This window comes from Peromyscus californicus, unplaced genomic scaffold, assembly GCF_007827085.1.
Source record: "Peromyscus californicus insignis strain IS unplaced genomic scaffold, ASM782708v3 Scaffold_5__1_contigs__length_169319896, whole genome shotgun sequence".
Taxonomy (NCBI): Eukaryota; Metazoa; Chordata; class Mammalia; order Rodentia; family Cricetidae; genus Peromyscus; species Peromyscus californicus.
The window spans coordinates 107,101,757-107,121,908 of NW_026294573.1; positions in this window are offsets into that span (position 1 = coordinate 107,101,757).

A 20,152-nucleotide genomic window follows, 5' to 3' on the forward strand; every position below is an offset into this window, starting at 1 on the left:
GGAAAGGACAGAATGGGTAACCTTGTTTGCAGGCGCAGGGGCTCTGATCACTCTGTGGAGTGTGCTGTTCTGAGAGAACAAAGCCAGGAGCAGAAAATAGAGATGAGGCTTCTACAGTCCTGTGACCTTCATGCCCGGAAGAAATGTCTACTTTCCCCTCTGAGGTTATTCAAGCCCTTTAACAAAGAATCCCTTTGGAGACAACTGTTAAATTAGCTTGAAGAGAATTGCAATAATTTTAAAGTAAGGAACCTTGACTGCGACGCCACTGAAAACTCTGAAGTGGTCTGTAGTGTTTCCTTCTTATTTTAACAATTTATTTTCTCATTCATTCAATGTTCACTAAGTGTCCACTGTGTCCTAGGCAGTGTGACAGTCTCTGCAGACAAACTGGGTACTGATTTGGAGGGAGAACTGAATGGAGAAGATTTTTCAGCGAGTCTTGTCTAATGGCAATGACAAACCTCAACTCATGAACAGACAGAATCCCAATGACTCGTGTGCTTGTTGGCAGTCAGAATAGACTATCCTAGAAAAATATCATTTGAAATGACAATTCTACACAAAACATATAAAATTAAACATAAAAGCGGAAGTTTGACCACATGTGGCATGCTATCCGGAAAGCTCACACTAGGCAGCTCCTCGAGACAGTAGGTGTACATCAGTCACGCGTGGATCCTGTAAGCTGGAAGAAGACTTTGTTCCTGGTCCTGTTGAGTAGAAGGGGATTAGGGTATCATCTTGGCAGCAAAGGGCTCCCTCAGCACCTTGAGGAGACAGAACTGAAGCTACCAGTCACAGCTCTGTGAAGGATTGCTGTGAGTCAGTCTTTTCAGAGTAAGATGGATATATCATGGCTGAATTTAAATTTCATTTTTGTTAATATACTTTCACATATATGTGTGTGAAATCACCACAATAAAACCATTATTTTGTAGTTATGCTAACTTAAAAATAAATAAAAATAAAAGCCAAAAATTTTTACTATCTGCAATAAAAGGGTAGACATACCATGAAAATGCATTTTACTAAGTTTTAAATACTGAAATAGAATATAAAGGAAAATGATGAAAGTTATACATGTTACTTCATACAAATATTCATGGGCAAACAATAAATCTACATTAAATATCTCTCATACTGTTCACATGGTCAGCATGATGCCTTTAAAGTAAGAAGGAGCATAAATTTGGGAACCAATAATCTAGTATTAAATAAATAATTATTTCAAAATGATCTTGGAGTGGCTCGATGGCTTAATGTATAAAGTCACTTAGACCAATCCTGATGACCTGAGTTTTATTGCTGGGACTCACATGGTGGAAGGAGAGAACTGACTCATAGATGTCATTCTTTGACCTTCACACACACATACACACACACACACACACACACACACACACACACACACACACTCTCTCTCTCTCTCTCACATCACTGGTAAGTTTCCCATAAAAAGTTAAAATGCAAAAATAATTATAGTGTTAGCATTATTCGGTCAAAGAAGCCATTTTACACAGTTCTGCAGAGTCTTTACTTCTCTTCAAAGATCTTGTTTGTACTAGGTACTAGATCTTAAGTGTACACTGGCTTGCTATTTGTCCGTCCTGACTTGAAGTCTTGTGAAGTCAGGGGAAAGGTGAGCTCAGGCCTTCCCACCTAGTACCAGGGAGAAGGATGAGGAAGACGTGCCTTCACCAGACTGCTAAGGAGAACAGTTGCAGAGACTGGTAGGAGAGAAAACAAGTATTTCATACAGTTTACCTCTCATCGTCCTTGGGGAAGAATGAGAGTGCAACAAGACTGTGTACAGCAATGATTTTCTGAATTATAGCATTCCCTCTAGGAAGGAGCAGGAGGCTCATGAGACTCAGGGAGAAAACAAACCCTACATGTCTGAGAAAGGAGAAACTTAAATGGCTCTGCAAGGCTGCTTTCTCAAGGTTACAGAAGCAGAGAACAACTACTATGGGAGGATCCTGACCCACTGAGCTGTTCATGGATTAGCTCTGCTGCCTGCAAGAGGGTCTCCGTACAGTCACAACACCTCCTCGTCTGCAGAGAGCTTGAGGATGCCGCATTTTTGAGTTGTTATCTGTTTTGAAGTGAGCTTTTGAGGTACAGCTGCTTCTGAGTCACTCTGCTGTAACTAGAGTTTTCCTGCCTGGCCCACAGTCAGGACAAATCTCTCTCACCCGCCAGTCCCACAGCCACTCAGACCCAACCAAGTCAACAGAGACTTATATTGCTTACAAACTGTATGGCCGTACCAGGCTTCTTGCTAACTGTTCTTATATCTTAAATTAATCCATTTCTATAAATCTATAACTTGCCACGTGGCTCATGGCTTACCAGCATCTTCACATGCTGCTTGTCATGGCGGAGGCTGGCAGTGTCTCTGACTCAGCCTTCCACTTCTCAGAATTCTTCTCCTCCTTGTCCCGGCTATACTTCCCCCTGCCTGACTACTGGCCAATCAGTGTTTTATTTACTAACCAATCAGAGCAACACATTTGCCATACAGAACATCCCACAGCACTCTGCTCTTCTAAGCAACCCTACACACATATTCGTGAAGGAACTCCCGTGAACACATTGGCTCACCAAGTCAGATTTTGGTGTAGTTGTTACTTTGCTCTCTCATGAATGCCCTATTAGGGGCAAGTTGACAAGTGTTTTGTGCCTCCCAGAAGCCTCACACAATGCAAAAGTATAGAGATAACAGTATAGATGAACAGGAAGAACAACAGTTGTAGGGTTGGTGATGTGTGGTGCCTGCTTTCAATACCTGAGGCCTCAGCCCATGCGACCTTCACAAGATTGCACGCTGGTGCAGTCATTACTCTATTTTACGGCAAAATGCCACTGAAGTAAGAGACTTTATGGATGAAACATTTTGTCAAATTTCACTCCTAGCTAAATTTAAAGAAGTACATTTCATTGTCATATCACTCATACTGAATGCTCCTGAACATTTTATTCATTTTTTTTCTGGTTCAGTAATCAAATATTAGATTCATTTCAGTTTTGAGTTGTTGTTATGGTTTGGATATTAAATGTTCTTGAAGAGCCATGTGTTAGAGACCTGATTGGCCACCTGATGATCCATTGAGAAGTTGTGGAATCTTTAGATGGTGAGGCCTGAAAGAAGGAAATTGAATTGTGCTCAGCGTGCACTTGGGTGGAAAGTTGGCTTCCTAGTTCCTGTTCTCCATCTGTTTGCTTTCTGACTGACATGGGGTATGCAGCTTTGCTCATTGCTCCTCCTCTTCTCTCTAATCACAGGATTTTAAACAATGGAGCCAACCAGCCTTGGCTGAAAACTGTGTGACCTAAGCCAAAACCAACCATTCTTTTGTTGTGAGTAGATTTTTTTTTCATGTGTTTTTACCCAAGAAGGGAAAACTAACATAGTTTAGGATAGTTTCTATTTTTCACATTTAGAGGTTATTTGCACTTTTCCACATATAAAATATTCTTTCTTCGTTTTTATCTGCACATAACACCTTTTCTTTTTGGTTCCCAATATCTCTTGTACTCATTTCTATGAACCAATACACTTCTCTGGGAGAGGAACTTTGAACCTATCCCATGTTCGATGGTCATAGTAAACTACATCAGCACCTGACCTGACTATGTCCTGTCTTTGGAGATTTGATGGTATCTTAAAATGACAGTTTGATGATGAAGATAAGAAATTACTAATCTAATGCTTCCGTGGAATGACAATGTGGGTTGTAAAAAGACAGAAGAATGTGTGGATGCCAGTAATTACTTGATATCTATAAGTGTGTAAAGATGATCAAAACCTCTGACATAGGTAAGATGCCATGGATATACCCATTACATCTAGAAGAGAGAGAGGGAGGGGTACATTACAGAATAAATGAGAGTGATTATACAAGTGGGATGACAAGAATCTAAAATAATGGGAATAAACAGTAACATAACCCTAACCATAACTCTGGATAGAAAGGAAACTTCCAAGCTGAGAGTGTAGCAGTGAGATGTTGTGGAGTAATAAAGAGGATGGATACATGCAAGTTTTGCTTGGGCTAATAGGTAACCTCTCACATTAGCCAGACAGGACTCATAGAGCCTTAGGGAGTACTTAATGCCATTATGTCAAGAAGTGGATAAAATAACAAGTACAAGGCTTTCAAGCATACACTGCTTTCCCCAGAACTTTGCTGGTAATAAAATGGTGTAGAAATAGTGACATTGCTGAGTATAAAGAGATGAAGTATTAAGGACATTTTGTATTGTAAATGAATGCTTTTACATGGCAAGGTGAAGTATAATGGCTAACCTATTGTCAGTTTTATCTATACCATTGTTGCATATATAATGGAAGGACTCAAAGTCAGTAAGTATACTACTGAGGTGCCTGCACATCCTTGTTTATTGCTGCATCATTTACAATAGCTGGGAATTGGAGCCAATCTAGACATCCATCAAAACATGACTAGGTGAAGAAAATATGGTACATACGCACTTTGGAATTTTACTCTGCCATGAAGAAAAATGAAATCATATTTGCAGGAAAATGGATGGAACTAGAAATAATTATGTTGAGCAAACTAAGCCACCCTGAAAGACAAATACTACATTTCTCCCTCTTATACAGAACAAGATTTATACACACACACAGATGTGCATGCACGTGTGTGTGTTTGTGTGTGTGTGAGCATATGCATGTGTGCACAGTTCTGTGCATACATCAGGAAAGTAGAAAGGGGATCATGGGGGAAGAAAAGGTTTTAAGGAAAAGGGAAAAAGAGAAGATAATATGGAATACATAGGAAATGGAAGCAATAGGAGTGCTGTTTAGGGAAGGAAGGAACCAATGGGAAGGGGAGAGAGGACATGAAAAACAGGTAGTCAAGGAGGGAGATGAGTTAGAGCAAATTGTAATAACATGCAAATGACAAATTCAATTCCACAATGAAATCCATTACTTTGCATGATAACAAAATGATGATGATGCTGTTGTTGTTGTTGTTGATGATGGTGATGATGATGATGATGATGATGATGATGATGATGATGATAGAAACATCCATGGATCTGGGTGCAGTAGCTGTTATCTTAGCACCCAAAGCTGAGACAGGAAGACTGTTGAAAGTTCGAGGTCAGCCTGGCCTACATAGTGACTTCAAAGTCAGCATGGGGCTGATAGCAAGACCCTGACTTGACTTATCTCTGGTTCCCTCCCTCTACACAAACAAACAAACAAGGGGAAAATATCGAGGTCATTTAATAAGACACAACTTTGAGTCTGTGAAGTTATTTCCAGATTTAGTGAAGGCAGAACACGGGCCCTACTTGTGGGCAACAACACCCTGTGGGATGAAGTCCTGGACTGAAAGAAAAATGGAAGCTGGAAAAAGCCAGAGTGGCCCCAGTGTTTCTCTCTGCGTCATGACCCACCCAGAGGTGATCAAGTAGCTGCCCCATGTTCCCATCACCACAGAAACACAACCAGCATTCCTTCCCCCACTGTGATGTATCCCTGCAAGCCACAGCACTAATAAATCTCCTGGAGATTGCTTCTTGACAGGGGTTTGCTCACAGCAACAAAAAAGGAATTATTATGACTATTGTAAAGTATCAAAGATAGAGTAAATACTGAAAAAGATGTAAGAAGATAGACTGAACAACTATTCTTGGGAAAAATGAAGCCTGTAAAGATGGATGTGCATATTGCTGAACTCATGTTAATTTAGTGAGTGTGCATTAAAAGTTAAGTAGGAAACATTGTACTTGGTTCTATAGACAGAAGTATTATGTGTAACACAAATATTAAATGCTCTTATTAATAAAAAAATTTCAGGAGCCAGATATTGGGATGAAATCTGAAAGATCAGAGAAGCAGAACAAGCCACAGCTAACCTCACCTCACTAACTTCTCAGCAGATCCTGTTTCCTCAAACTGGAAGCCTTTGAGTCCTTATCTGGAATGGATCTCAGTTGAAGTTCTGCTAAAAAGTCTAAAAGCTAAAAAGCCTCTAGTTCCTGGTTCTCATGCGTTACTTATATGCTTTTCTGCTTCCTGCCATTACTTCCTGGGATTAAAGGTATGTGTCTTTTCCAAGCAAGACATGAGATCTTAAGTGCTGCGATTAAAGGTGTGTGCCACCATGCCCGGCTGTTTCCAGTGTGGCCTTGAACTCAGAGATTCAGATGGATCTCTGCCTCCAGAATGCTAGGACTAAAGGTGTGTGCTACCACTGCCTGACCTCTATGTTTGATATTGTGGCTGTTCTGTTCTCTGATTCCCAGATAAATTTATTGAGGTGCACAATATACCGACCACAATTTTGAGTCTGCATTTATGCCCTTTAGAAGTCTGTAGCCTGCTGGTGATATTAGTGATAATGGATAGGATAGGAGATAAGGAAAGGCCTGAGAGATGTGGTATATTTTTCTATGAAACAGACAACAAAATCATATCTTGTGGAAGTGAGGAGTAGTGGGGTTGGAAAGGGACTTGAGAGTGTGAGGAATATTCAGAAGTAGTAGTAAGAGTAATGAGTGTTGAAATAGATCAGGTACAATGAACAGAGCTACTGAAGGGTTTAGAAGTGCAACAGAGGTCAGCAACTGTAGTTGAGATGTTACCAATCTTTGAGCCTGTGTGATTTACACTAGTACTTCCTGGAAAAGGGAGGAAATGCATTTATCTAGGTGTGAGATATCCCAAGTTGGATAGCTCCTACTAAAAGGAAACAGCAGAAGAGGGAATTCCACTGAGGTACTGTTGACTCATAAAACATTTATTTGGTGCTGGATAGGGAAGGAACACAAACAGAAGTCAAATAGTAGAAAAAGAAGAGAAACTAGAGATGGAAAATCTTGAAGTTGAAGAAGAGGTGCCAGTCATTATTGAGAGCTGCTGGTAGCAAAAGGCCATGGGAGTATACAGCAGGTGACAACTAGTATTCAAAAGGTCAACCCACCAGAGTCAAGGATTCTTGTGGAGGATTAAACCAAAATGCAGGGTGTAAGATGAACTGCTTAAAAAAAACAAAACCCGGAGCTAGATATTGGGGTGAAAACTGAGAGATCAGAGGAACAGGACAAGCCCCAGCCAATCAATCTCATCTTACTGACTCCTCAGCCTCCAAAGAGACCTACTTCCTGTATTCCCATGCCTATATGCCTTTCTGTCCCTGCATCTCACTTCCTCTCTCCGCCCAGCAACATCACTTTCTCTTTCTGCCCAGCTCTATCACTTCCTGTCTGTCTGTACAGACCTCCAGACCTCCATGGTTAACTACTTCTGGGATTAAAGGCGTGTGCCACCATGCCTGGTTCTGTTCCCAGTGTGGCCTTGAACTCACAGAGATCCAGATGAATCTCTGCCTCCCGAATGCTAGAATTAAAGGCGTGTGCTACTATTGCCTAACTTCTATGTTTAATATAGTGGCTGGCTTTTTTTCTCTGATCTTCAGATAAGCTTTATTGGGGTGCACAAATAAAATATCAACACAGCAGGGCATTTTGGAATTATTGCCTTTTGAATGAATTGGCTCTTTTTTTTAAAAAATTATTTTAATTTTTTATTTTATAGTTTAATTTAATTTTACATATCAGCCACAGATTACCCTGTCCTCCCTCCTCCCGCCCTCTCCCCTCCCTCCCCCCAACCCACCCCCCATCCTCATCTCCTCTAGGGCAAGGACTCCCCTGGGGATTCAGTTCAGCCTGGTATATTCAGGTCCAGTCCCCTCCTCCCAGGCTGAGCAAAGTGTCCCTGCATAGGTCTCAGGCTCCAAACAGCCAGCTCATGCACTAAGGACAGGTCCAGGTCCCACTGCCTGGGAGCCTCCCAAACAGTTCAAGCTAATCAACCAGTCTCACTTATCCAGAGGGCCTGATCCAGCTGGGGGCTCCTCAGCTATTGGTTCATTGTCCACGTGTTTCCAGTAGTTTGGCTATTTGTCCCTGTGCTTTTTCCAATCTTGGTCTCAACAACTCTGGCTCACACAATCCCTCCTCTTTCTCACTGATTGGACTCGCGGAGCTCCACCTGGGGTCTGGATTGTTTAGTTTCTCCTAGTCTTTCAATCTATGCTGGATAGCTAAGGAACTGAAGAGGAAGATTGGATGTGCCCACATGATATATTCTAGAAGTACCTCATTTAATTACATGCTTGTGAATTCTGATCATGATTTGAACGTCATCTGAATACTTATTTGGGTGTTAAGTAAATCTCATTTAGTAATCTTGTTTCTGACATTGAAACAAATAAATAGTCCTTCTGCAACATTATTTTTGATAATCCTTGCCTTGAAAGTAGCCTGAACTCAGGTGTTAATCATTTAAAACAAAGCTGGTTTTTTTTTTTTTTGTTTTGTTTTTGTTTTTGTTTTTAAGACACATGGAAAGTGAACACATGCAAACATTTTTGCTTCCTAAATTTGCAGCCCAAATTAGCAAGTCTTTTCTGTGAAAGTCCGCTAGGGATTAGCTTACTCTGTTTCTCCTTGTTCCTTAGGTAAATATGCTGTAAGATGTGAACCACCATTAGATATTCTCTATTTACCATCATTAGTGTGGGTAACGAAAGTCTGAAAACACTGAGACAGTGTGAGACAAATGTGAATATAAATACATTTAGCTATTTGTTCTTTGCAGTGTGGTGAGACCAGAAGCTTTTGACAAAGGAGAGCTGTAAGCATGTGCAACCTGTGTGTGATAATTACAAAATGCCAGGGGAGTCTTGAATTTTGCAAGAGGTCTGAATGGCTCCCAAGACAATGGAGTACAGCTTGGATCTGGTTGAGGGAATATATACTTAATGTTACAGGAGAATGATTGTAGGCTGCATGGTAGGAAAGGGAAGTCTCCCAAATGTTCTCTCTAAATTGTTGAATGGCCAATGGGGGAGATTTAGCTTTATGAATTGCATTTCTTTTCTCTTTCAGCCTAACACAATCATAGCCAAAATGGTGGAGGAAGAATAGAGCTACAGAACTATATTTAAATTGTATTTATAATGACCACAGCCTTCATTTTCCTGTTTTCTGAGCAATAGGGCACAGAAGTAATTTCTTAAAGGCATATGAGGTCAGTTGAAATAAATTGTGTTGGTGAATGACTGTAAAAACATAAAATAACAATGTACATTATTTAAATGATTCAAATACAATCATAAAAGTTGGTGTGGTGGTTTTAAAATAGGATCAAAACAAAAAAAAGAAAGATCATCACTCCTTCTGTGAGTTTAGAAAAGGCCGTTTCTTAGGAATGTTTTTACTCAATGGTGCTTATTAATGGATGTGTTTATACTCCCGACCCAGAGTTCTAAATACAGGTTGAGTATCTTGTATCTAAAATGTGTGGGTCCAGAAGTACTTTAAATTTAGTGTGTTTATGGGGGTTGAAATATTTGCATATCTGTAATGGAATATCTTGAGGATGGAATATAAGTTTAAACAGAATTTATTAACTTTTCCAAGTATGCTAATGTACAAAAGAAAATCATTTAAAAGTGTTTATTGATTTTATGCATGTAAGTTACCTCCATGTATGTGTGTGTACCACACATGTATGCATGTGCCCACAGATCTCAGAAGAAGGCAGCATATCCCTTGAAGCTGGAGTTACAGAAAGCTGTGTGCCACCTGTGGGTGCTTGGAACTGAAACACAGTGCTGTGGGATGGTCTGTATGTCAAATGTGTTGCTGATTGGTCAATGAATAAATCACTGATTGGTCAGTGGCCAGGCAGGAAGTATAGGCGGGACTAACAGAGAGGAGAATTGAGAGAACAGGAAGCTGGGTGGGGGAGACACTGCCAGCCGCCATGATGACAAGCCGCATGTGAAGATGCCAGTAAGCCACGAGCCATGTGGCAAGGTATAGATTAATGGAAATGGATTAATTTAAGCTGTAAGAACAGTTAACAAGAAGTCTGCCACGGCCATACAGTTTGTAACCAATATAAGTCTCTGTGTTTACTTGGTCGAGTCTGAGTGGCTGTGGGACTGGCGGGTGAGAGAGATTTGTCCTGACTGTGGGTCAGGCAGGAAAACTCAAGCTACAACACAGTCCTTTGCAAGAGCAGAAAATGCTCTTAACCCACAAAGCCATCTTTTCCAATCCAGGAAAACAACTTTATAAAGTATTTTTGTAAAATGCTTAATAGTATAATATTTTCCACTTGTAGATCACTGAACTTGAATAACTGTTCAGCCTCTAGGCCATTTTAACATCCAGGTGCTTGGTTTTGTTGTAGAGTTATATATAGTTCTTTGTGTTCTGTACACACTTCAGGTATTAATCCCTTATGATTTATATTATATGATAGTACTTTCTATCATTCTGTAGGGGGAGCGCTATTTGTTCTGTTGATATGCTTTATTGCATGAAAGTTTTTACTTCGATGACCATCAACTTTATCTATTTGTTTCTTGTCTTCTTTAATTTAAAATCTTAGTTATAATTGCCAAACCTAATGACAAGATGTTTTCCCTTGCAGACATTCAGAGGTTTGTCTCCCGGGTGGTTCTAGGCCATTCATGTTGGAAATATTGACCATCACAAATTCACTCCTGTAACTTGACACCCAGACATAACACTTTTAAAGCATAATTTTCTACCTCTTGTCTCCATACATGCATGGCTATCTCATACTAAAATATATCCAGTCCAACTTCAGATGTCCCCACAGTCTTTAATAGCTTGCAACTCTGATAATCAAAATCGTTGGCCTGTAATCTTCATTTTGTTGCTGCTGTTGTTGGTATATTCTGGCCTAGATTTGTTCCCAGGGCAATGTCAGCCTTCTAAAACCAGTTTGGAATAATTATATCTTCCTTGCTTTGAATAACTGAAAAAGAAACAGTGTTCATTTTTATTTAAATGTTTAATAGGATTGATAGCGAAAGCTTTTGTTCTTAGGCTTTTCTTTAATGAAAGACGTATTACTGAATCCTTCTGGTCTGTTCAGGTTTTCTGTTTCATCATACTTTAATCTTGTTAAGCTGTACATGTGCAGGAACTTATCCATTTCTTCTAGTTCTTCAAGTTCATTTATCATAATAATTTTAATGATCATTTTCATTTCTTTACTTTTAGTTGTAATAGCTCTTTTATCATCTTTAATTTTAAAATCATAATGACTACCTTTTCCAATCTTAATGTGATGAAAATATAAATGAGTAAGAAGAAAAGCATTGGATATTATGTGAATTCATGGAAATCAAACAACTTAAAATTATGGATCAAGGAAGAAATAAAGAGGGAAATGAATACATTTCTTGAAACAAATGAAAATGAGAACATAACATAACAAAATGTGTGTGGTGTAATAAAAGCAGTACTAAGAGGAACTGCTGGGAATTAAGGACTTTATTAGATTTTATCAAGAGGTCACAAACAACCTATTTCTGCTCATCAAGTAGCTAGGAAAAGAAGACTAAACCAAACTCAAATTAAGAAGATATAGGAAAAAAGAAAGTTCAGAGCAGAAGTAAGATATAAACTAATAAACGAATAAACTAATAAATAAATAAATAAATAAATAAATAAATAAATAAATAAATAAATAAAATGTCAACAAAATGAACACGTTTTTCAAAAGACAAAATTGGCAAACACTCAATTACACTAATTATACAAGCAAGATGACTCAATTCAAGCAAATCAGAGAGGTCCTGATTTTTTTTATGTGGTATACAATGAGATTCCACCATTTGCATGTAGACATTCAGTTTTCTCACAACCATTTATTGTAAAGACTGTCTTTTCCTATTTAATTAACAAATTGTATGTGTGATTTGTGCATGTGTGTGCACAGGTGTGTTTGTGTGTGACTGTGTCATGCATGCATGAGTAGAGGCCAGAGAGCCACATCAGGTGTCTTCCCTCTAATATCCACCACCATGCGTTTTTGAGACAGGGTCTTCCACAGAACCTGGAGATAACCTTTTGGTCTATACTCGCTGGCCAGCAAGCTCCAGGGGCCTCCCTGTCTCTATCTACACTGGATCACAGGTGTGCATCCACATTTGGCATTTGTTTACATAGATTCTGGAGATTGGACCTCTAGTTTTTACTCTTGCACATCAAATACATATATTCAGTGCCCTCTCTTCATTTCGTCATGTTGGTGTCTTTATTAAAAATTCTTTTACCACCTGTGTGAAGTATTCTTTACCCAATCTGGTTTTATTATATGGCTTTACGTGTGTGTTTTTGTGCCAGGACTATACTGGTTTTCTCTTGTGAACCCAAGTCAGAATCCTCTTAGCCTAGATGATGTTGACATTATTCCTTCCAAGTTTGTTATCCAAATTATGCTATCTGGTTTTTTCTTATAGCACTAACATTACAGAATGTGACTTCTGATTTTCTCACTTCTTAAATGTACTAAGCTTCTGTTATGGAGACTTAAGTAAGGTAAAGTTTCAGCCTCTTGTGAATGTAATGATATATAACCCAAGTTATGGGGAAGATAGGAACTCTTTTTTATTATAATAATCAAAATTAGCCTCTAAGCTAAGCAGTACTTACAAGATAGATTAAAAAGATAAAAAATAACAGGGTTTGGAGGGACACACATGCAATTCCAGCACTTGGGAGGCAGAAGCAAGTGAACCTCTGTGAATTCAAGGCCAACCTGGTTTATATATTGAATGCTAGGCTAGCCCGGGCTGTATAACTAAACTTTATCTAAAACCAAAAAGATTCTTTTAACTGAAATGATTTGTAACATGAATCTTAAAAGATCTTATTAATAAAAACAAACCCAGGATCCAGATATTGGGGTGAATGCTGGAAGATCAGAGAGACAGAACACAAGCCACAGCTAACCTCACCTCAACAACTTCTCAGCTGTGATTTCCCACTTTAATATATAGAAGACATTATTGTGGATTAAAAAAAAAGTTGCCTGTTATTCAGAGCATATGGAGTTCTATTATTACTTTCAGGATGAAATTGATTAATTCATTGAGTGTTTTCTATGGCAATTTGTGTGTGTTGCTTATACATGTGTTCATGTGAGTATATTCATGTGTGTGTGCATGTGCACATATACGGGCATGCATGTGGAGGCCAGAGGTGACTTTGGGTCTTTCTTAATCACTCTCCACTTAATTTTTGGAACAGAGTCCCTGACTGAAGGCTGTAGCTCATTGAGTCAGTTGGGTTGACCAGCCAGCAAGCTCTGTCTCCATTCTCTAGCACTGACGTTACAGATTCACACTACTTTGCCTGGGTATGTGTGAGTGCTAGGGACTCAAATGCATGTCTTCATGCTTGTGTAACTGGTGCCTTACTGAGTCAGTCAGCTCACCATCTCCTATGGCAATTTAAAACATAATATAATTTCTAAAATTTAATTTTTTAGTAAATCAAGCACAACACAGTTTTTGAGAACATTTTTCATTTTTATAAATGATGTTATTCTGACCTATATATCTATTTAGGTCTATTATTATGTTTGTGCTGCTGTCATTTTTTTATATCTGTATATTGGACAGCTTTTACTTTACTAGATAGACGCTGCCAACAAACTAGGGATGCCTGAAATCTGGAAAACATCACTGAAAATGACTCCACTTGGAATGTCAAAGAACACTGTGATTTATTTTTTGCATAAAAAATTATTAAAAGGTATTTTACTCAAAAATAAAATTTGTAAATCATATGCTATGTATATGTTAAAATAGACCGCTCTCTTTACACTTAGAAATGTGACTATGCTACAAAGAGTGGACAAAGGGAATAATGGCTTTGAAAACCTACATTTTGCTAACAGCACAATGCATCAGCCTTCCCTGGACACTGATGTTGGCAATAACTCCAGAAAGAGGTTAATTTTAAAAAGCAATATTTCATGGCTTTGTCAGTTTTCCCCAAGGCCTCCTTTAATCCTCCAGTCTTCAGGTCATTCTCTTGAAGTATCTGTCACATCATATGCCCATGGAAACTGGTCTCGCTATTTCAGCATCTTTTAGGACACTATCTTTTGTTGAGATTTCAGCAGCCCCCAAAGCAATACCTTCATTTTCTTGTGAAATATTTCAGGTTTACAAGATTTGAAAATAACATTTTATATATATAAATTTCAGTCAGTGATTAGGAATGCTGTGTTAAGCAGGGAAGAATGTATGAGAGATCATTTTGGAATTTTTTATCTGACAAATTCTGACTTATTTGTCATGCTCAAAAACATACATATAAATAACATTGTATGAACCGAGCAGGCCACATTTAGGAATATATGTGTATATTCCTAAAATATATGTATATGTAGACTTATATTCCTATGTATACATATATGCATGTAATAATAATGAGTAAAAAGCGGGGGGCATGAATTTGAAAGAGAGTTCGGAGGGTTCTATGAGAGGTTGGAGGGAAGAAAGAGAAAGGAAAAACGTTGTAATTATATTATAATGTCAAAAATAAAGTAAAATAAGTAAAACTAAATTTTAGATTTCAAGCTAGCTGGTAGGGAGGATTTGGGAAGAGTTGGAGTGGGGGAAACATGATCAAAATACATTTCACAAAAAATGAATAAAAATTGTCATTTGAAAAAATACTTAGTTATTAATAGAGAATATTTCAATGGAATATTCAATGAAAAACCCAAAACTTGAATATTAGTAAAATATGACTTTTTTTAAGTTAGTGTACCTGGAGCACAAATATGACTCATATTTTCAGTTACTTAAATAAAAGTGCTTTTTATTTATCCTTTTAAAAATGAATTCCATTTTATCTTATGTAACATAGTAAACATTAAAAGAAAGAAAATACGTATTTCTCTTCTCGATTAATAAATCATTCTGTATTTGCCATTTTTGTTAATCAGCTCTTTCTTAGAGTTATCAACATATATAAATGTATTATCATGTGTGTATATCACCCTTTTAAAAGGTGGAAATTATCTAGAGGTCTTATTTAGTACTGTGAGACATCCTATGAGAAAACAAAATTCTAATTTATTGGTCTAAGAAGTATCCATGCTGTTTTTAAAAGCATCTCTTCTAGTCTCTTGCCAATAAACAAACAAACAAACAAATAAATAAAAACGGGTGTGACTGACAGCCTGACCCTTGCAGAATGGCATAAGGCTAGACCTCAGAACTTGAGGTCCAGACATCTAGAAAAGCCATGTGACTTTGCATGTTTATTGTTTCCTTTCTTCTCTGTCTCTTTAGGCTGAAGCTCTTTCCTAGTGTCTCAGCCTGTGAGTTGTCTGTTTTTTTTTCTGGATGTCTCTCTGCACCTCTTTCCACACATGGAATGTTTTGGGTATGTCTGTGTATGTTTCTATGTGTATTTGTGAGCCAGACTCTGTTTTTTTTGATGCTCACTGATGTTGGGCAGGAGTCACCAGCTCTGCCAGTTCTAAACCCTGCCCTCTCAGAAAGACTGCCAGAAGTCCAGGCTCCCCCCCAGAGCTGCTAGCTGCTGGAGACCTCGCCTACAGGGTATTTTAAACTCCTTCCTCAAGAACAGCCAGGTAATTTCTCCTGCTCCCTTCCCTGCCTTACCTCTGGGGCCTGAAAAGGTCACCAGGCAATGTTTGGCTCAATAAACCTGGTCTTTTTAATTTGGCTTTATCTGGCGTACTGTGTTGGCTGAGAAACCTAATACTGGGGTCCGAAAACCTATCAACTGACCCTCTGAAAAATATTTGTTTCTCTGTCTGTTTTTACTGTCTTCTCATCTGTGTGTGACACATATCTGTGTATTTCTCTGTTATTGGGTCTTCCCTCTGTTCATATCTATGAGTTTATATCTCTATCTCTCCATATCTCAGAGTCTAGTCACACTTTGTGTCTCTATATGTCTCTTAGGATCTTTTCTACATATTCATTTATGTCTCCCTCTGTGAATCTTTGTTTATGCACATTTTTTTGAATGTCTTTTCTGATGGAGTTGAAGCAAGTAGCAAACATAGTAAAGAAATCTCTTTCCTTCCACCTTTGTACCTACGACAGAAGAGAAAAAGGTACATTCAAATTACAGGAACTGAAGTAACCCAGGGTTCTTACCGAGGGGCAGTCAGCTGGCTAGTTTCCTTCAGAGGAGGAAAATTGCCAGACAATAGTTAAGTCTCTAATTTGATGGTCAGAACCCTTTGAATGTTCTTGTGACACCACATAATTTAAGACACATATGTTAATTACTTGCCTCAAACACACACAATGTCAGATAAAAACTCCTGACACCAAGGGCAACTTTGCTCTTTTAATTATCTGGAGAGTAGACTAACACTACTTTCATAAACAATGTCAACATCTGGGCCACTTCTAGCTCCACACTAATTCTCACAATCGTATAGCTTTCCTAGGGTGTGGCCATCAACCTCAGAGTACAAGCACGTACATCTCACACCCTTCAAATGATGCTGCAACTTTTCATCAGTACGTTTGTACCAACTTGGCACCATCAAAGAGTGTGTCTGCCTTACTTTTCCTTTGCATTCAAAGCTCTGATCTGTTAAAGCACATTTCCTTTCGTGAATTCCAGATGTTAAATCCTGTCAGGTCACAGTCTACGTTACATAGATGCACTTTAGGACATTGTCACAAGAGTGTTATAAGCTTAATTATCCTTCCTAGATTAGATGTTTATTTCTCTGATAATACCATTTTTTTAGTTGTTGAAAATTTCTTCTTTGTGTTAGGAATTGTCTCCATGGTGTCTTCTAATAAAATACAGTTCCAATGTTTCCAAAGATGTTTTTAATTGTTAATGTTATTATCATTAAGGGCTCAGATAAAAATGGAAGACAAGCCGGGCGGTGGTGGCGCACGCCTTTAATCCCAGCACTCGGGAGGCAGAGCCAGGCGGATCTCTGTGAGTTCGAGGCCAGCCTGGACTACCAAGTGAGTTCCAGGAAAGGCGCAAAGCTACACAGAGAAACCCTGTCTCGAAAAACCAAAAAAAAAAAAAAAAAAAAAAAAAAATGGAAGACAAGACTTTACAGATCTCTGAAAGGATTGAAGGCTAAAACCCTGGGTTCCAATATTCGTGCTAGGTTAGTGTCCTTGGAGGAGGTGACTTTTCAAGGCTATTGCTCACACAAAAAATGAGGACTTCCAGGTCATAATTGTTAAGTTATAGTTATATCTTAAGAGTTTTTAGTCATCATAGAGAAATATTCATTGAAATAAAATCACGCATTTGCATTCAACTCATGATATTTAAAGAACTGAAAATCATACTCCTTCCTGCTCTTTATGTCATCTAGTAAAACTTTAGTTTGTGATATAAAAGTAAGCTTGAAGTTTTATCTTACATGTGAGTTCTAATTTTGTTTAGTTTATGATTTCTAATGTAGCCATTTAAAGAACATTTCCTAAAATATAATTTAACGGAGTAGAACTCATTCCTCTGCTTAGAGGCCGATTAAGTCCTTAATTTTGTGTCTCATTATAAATCCTGACAACTTGGTTTACATTCGATTGTTTACAGGGCATGAGTTGCCTTTTTCACACAGGAGAAGATTTATTTTAATATATTTAGAGCAGAGAAATTTTGTCACCATTAAATTTAGTGTTTGGTTTTCTTAAGTCACAAATCAACAATGAAGACAATGGTCAACAAGTTAAAGAATGCCTTTTGGCTGGCTAATTATTCTGAAGTACAATCTTCACGGGGATGTAGAAGACTCTATCTTTAGGCATTTAGTATATCTTTCCTAAGAATTCAACTCAGTCCAAGATCACAACCAAATACTATAGGAACGGATTATAAAACCCCAAAAGAAAAATGAGTACAAGGTATTTGGTTTGACGGCTCATCTTAGTTAACATCTTGACACATCTGGGAAGAGGAATCCTCAGGTGGGCAGTTGCCTCAATCAGATTAACCTGTGTGACCATGTCATTGAGGCATTTTCTTAATTGCTAACTGATACAGCCCACTGTGGGCAGTACCATTCTAGTCAGCTGTGTCTGGGCTGCATGAAAACAGTGTCTAAGCTACCCAGAGAGACCAAACCAGTAAGCAGTGTTTCTCCATGGTCTTTGCCTCCAAATCTGTGGTGGTTTGTCAGAAAATGGCCCCCAATGGGATTGGCACTATTAGGAGGTGTGACCTTACTGGAGTAGATGTGTATTGTGGGAGGAAGTGTGTCACTGTGAAGTCAGGCTTTGAGGTCTCATAAATGCTCAAGCCACGCCCAGTATCTTGGACCACTTCCTGTTGCCTTTGGATCAAGATGTAAGGACTCTCAGCTCTAGCACCTTGTCTCCCTGCATGCTGCCTTGCTTCCCGCCATGATGATAATGGACTAAACCTCTGAAAAGGTATGTGAACCTCCAACTAAATGTTGTCCTTTCTAAGAGTTGACATAGTCATGGTGTCTCTTCACATCAATAGAAACTCCAAATAAAACAAGGTCCTTGTCTTGAGTTTCTGCCTTCGTGTATGATTGATGATGGACTGTAAAGGATGAAGTAAACTCTTTTCTCCCTACTTTTGTGTTACTCAGTGTTTTAACACAGGCAACAACCCAAACTAGGATGCTTGGTTAATGTTTGAATAAGAAAGTAAAATATGGATTAAACAATGCTAAGATTGTTTCACTGGAAATATTCAAGAACATGCATTTTAGGAATTAAAATAATTTTGAAAGACTTCTAGCATCAGAATTTTCAGCTCTACATGTCAACAGTACTGGTTTTATTCTCAGTTGAGTTTCAAATCACTGTAGCTGGTAAAGATATAGAGTAGCACAATGTTATCTACTTAATGATGATTATTTCTGACATAGGGAAAAATTCAAAAGGGCTAAAGTGGAACCAGGCTCTCCAATTTCTGATTTTTCTCTCTCTTTACTGTTTTCTATCTTATTTTATTATTTATATTTTAGCTGCTGTGCAGTGGTACCAGTGGATGAAATTAGCACTAACATTGTGGTTTTCATTAGTCTTAGCATTTACAAAGGAACTTTTGCTCTGTGAACTGAGATGCATTAGCACTTGCTGTTTATGTAGTCTATAATTTATGGCCATGTGTGCCTCCCCTCCCCATGACTGCTCTTATTTCTAATTTCTTTTATTTTTTGAGATTATAATATAATTAAGCCATTTTCCCCACTCTGAACCTTACTATATACTAATTCTTTTTTTAAATTTTTCTTTATTAAGAAATTTTCTACTCACTCCACATACTATCCACAGATCCCCCCTCCTCCCACCTCCACTCCCCAGCCCTCTTTCCCAAGCCACCCTGCATCCCCACATCCCCCAAATCGAGGTCTCCCATGGAGAGTCAGCAGAGCCCAGCACACTGAGCCTAGGCAGGTCCAAGTCCCTTCCCACTGCACCAAGGCTGTGCAAGGTGTCACACCACAGGCACCAGGTTCCAGAAGCCTGCCCATAGATCAGGGACAGATTCCGATCCCTCTGCCTGGGTGCCCCCTAAACAGTTCGAGCCAAACAACTGTCTTCCATATCCAGAGGGCCTAGTGCACTCCCATGGGGACTCTACAGCCACCAGTCCACAGTTCATGGGCTACCACTAGTGTGGCCAGTCATCTCTGCACATCCTCCCATCATGATCTCCATGTCCCTCACCTACAGTATCTCTCCTCCCTCTCATCAATTGGATTCCTGGAGCTCAGCCTGGTACCTGACCATGGATCTCTGTATCTGCCTCCATCAGTTACTGGACAAAGGCTCTATGATGACAGCTAGGTTATTTGCTAGGCTGGTAACCAGCGTAGACTGGTCCAGGCACCCTCTGGACCACTGCCAGCAGACCAAGGTGGGGTCATCCTTGTGGATTCCTGAGAGCCTCCCCAGCACCCTGCCTCTTCCTATTCCCATGATGTCCTCATCTATCATGATATCTTCCTCCCTGCCCTCCCATTCTGTCCCTGTTCCAGCTTGACCCTCCCATTTCCCTGTGTTCTCATCGCCCACTCCTCACCCTCTGCCAATCCTCACACCCAGTCCACTTATGTAGATCTCATCTACTTCTCCCTCACAGGGCCATCCATGTGTCCCTCCTAGGGTCTTTCCCTGTTAGCCAGCCTCTCTGGAGTTGGAGAGGAGTTGCAGTGGGTTGCAGTCTGGCCATCCCTTCCCTCACATTTAGTATCCACTTATGAGTGAGTAAGTACATACTATGTTTGTCCTTCTGGGTCTGGGTTACCTCACTCAAGATGATA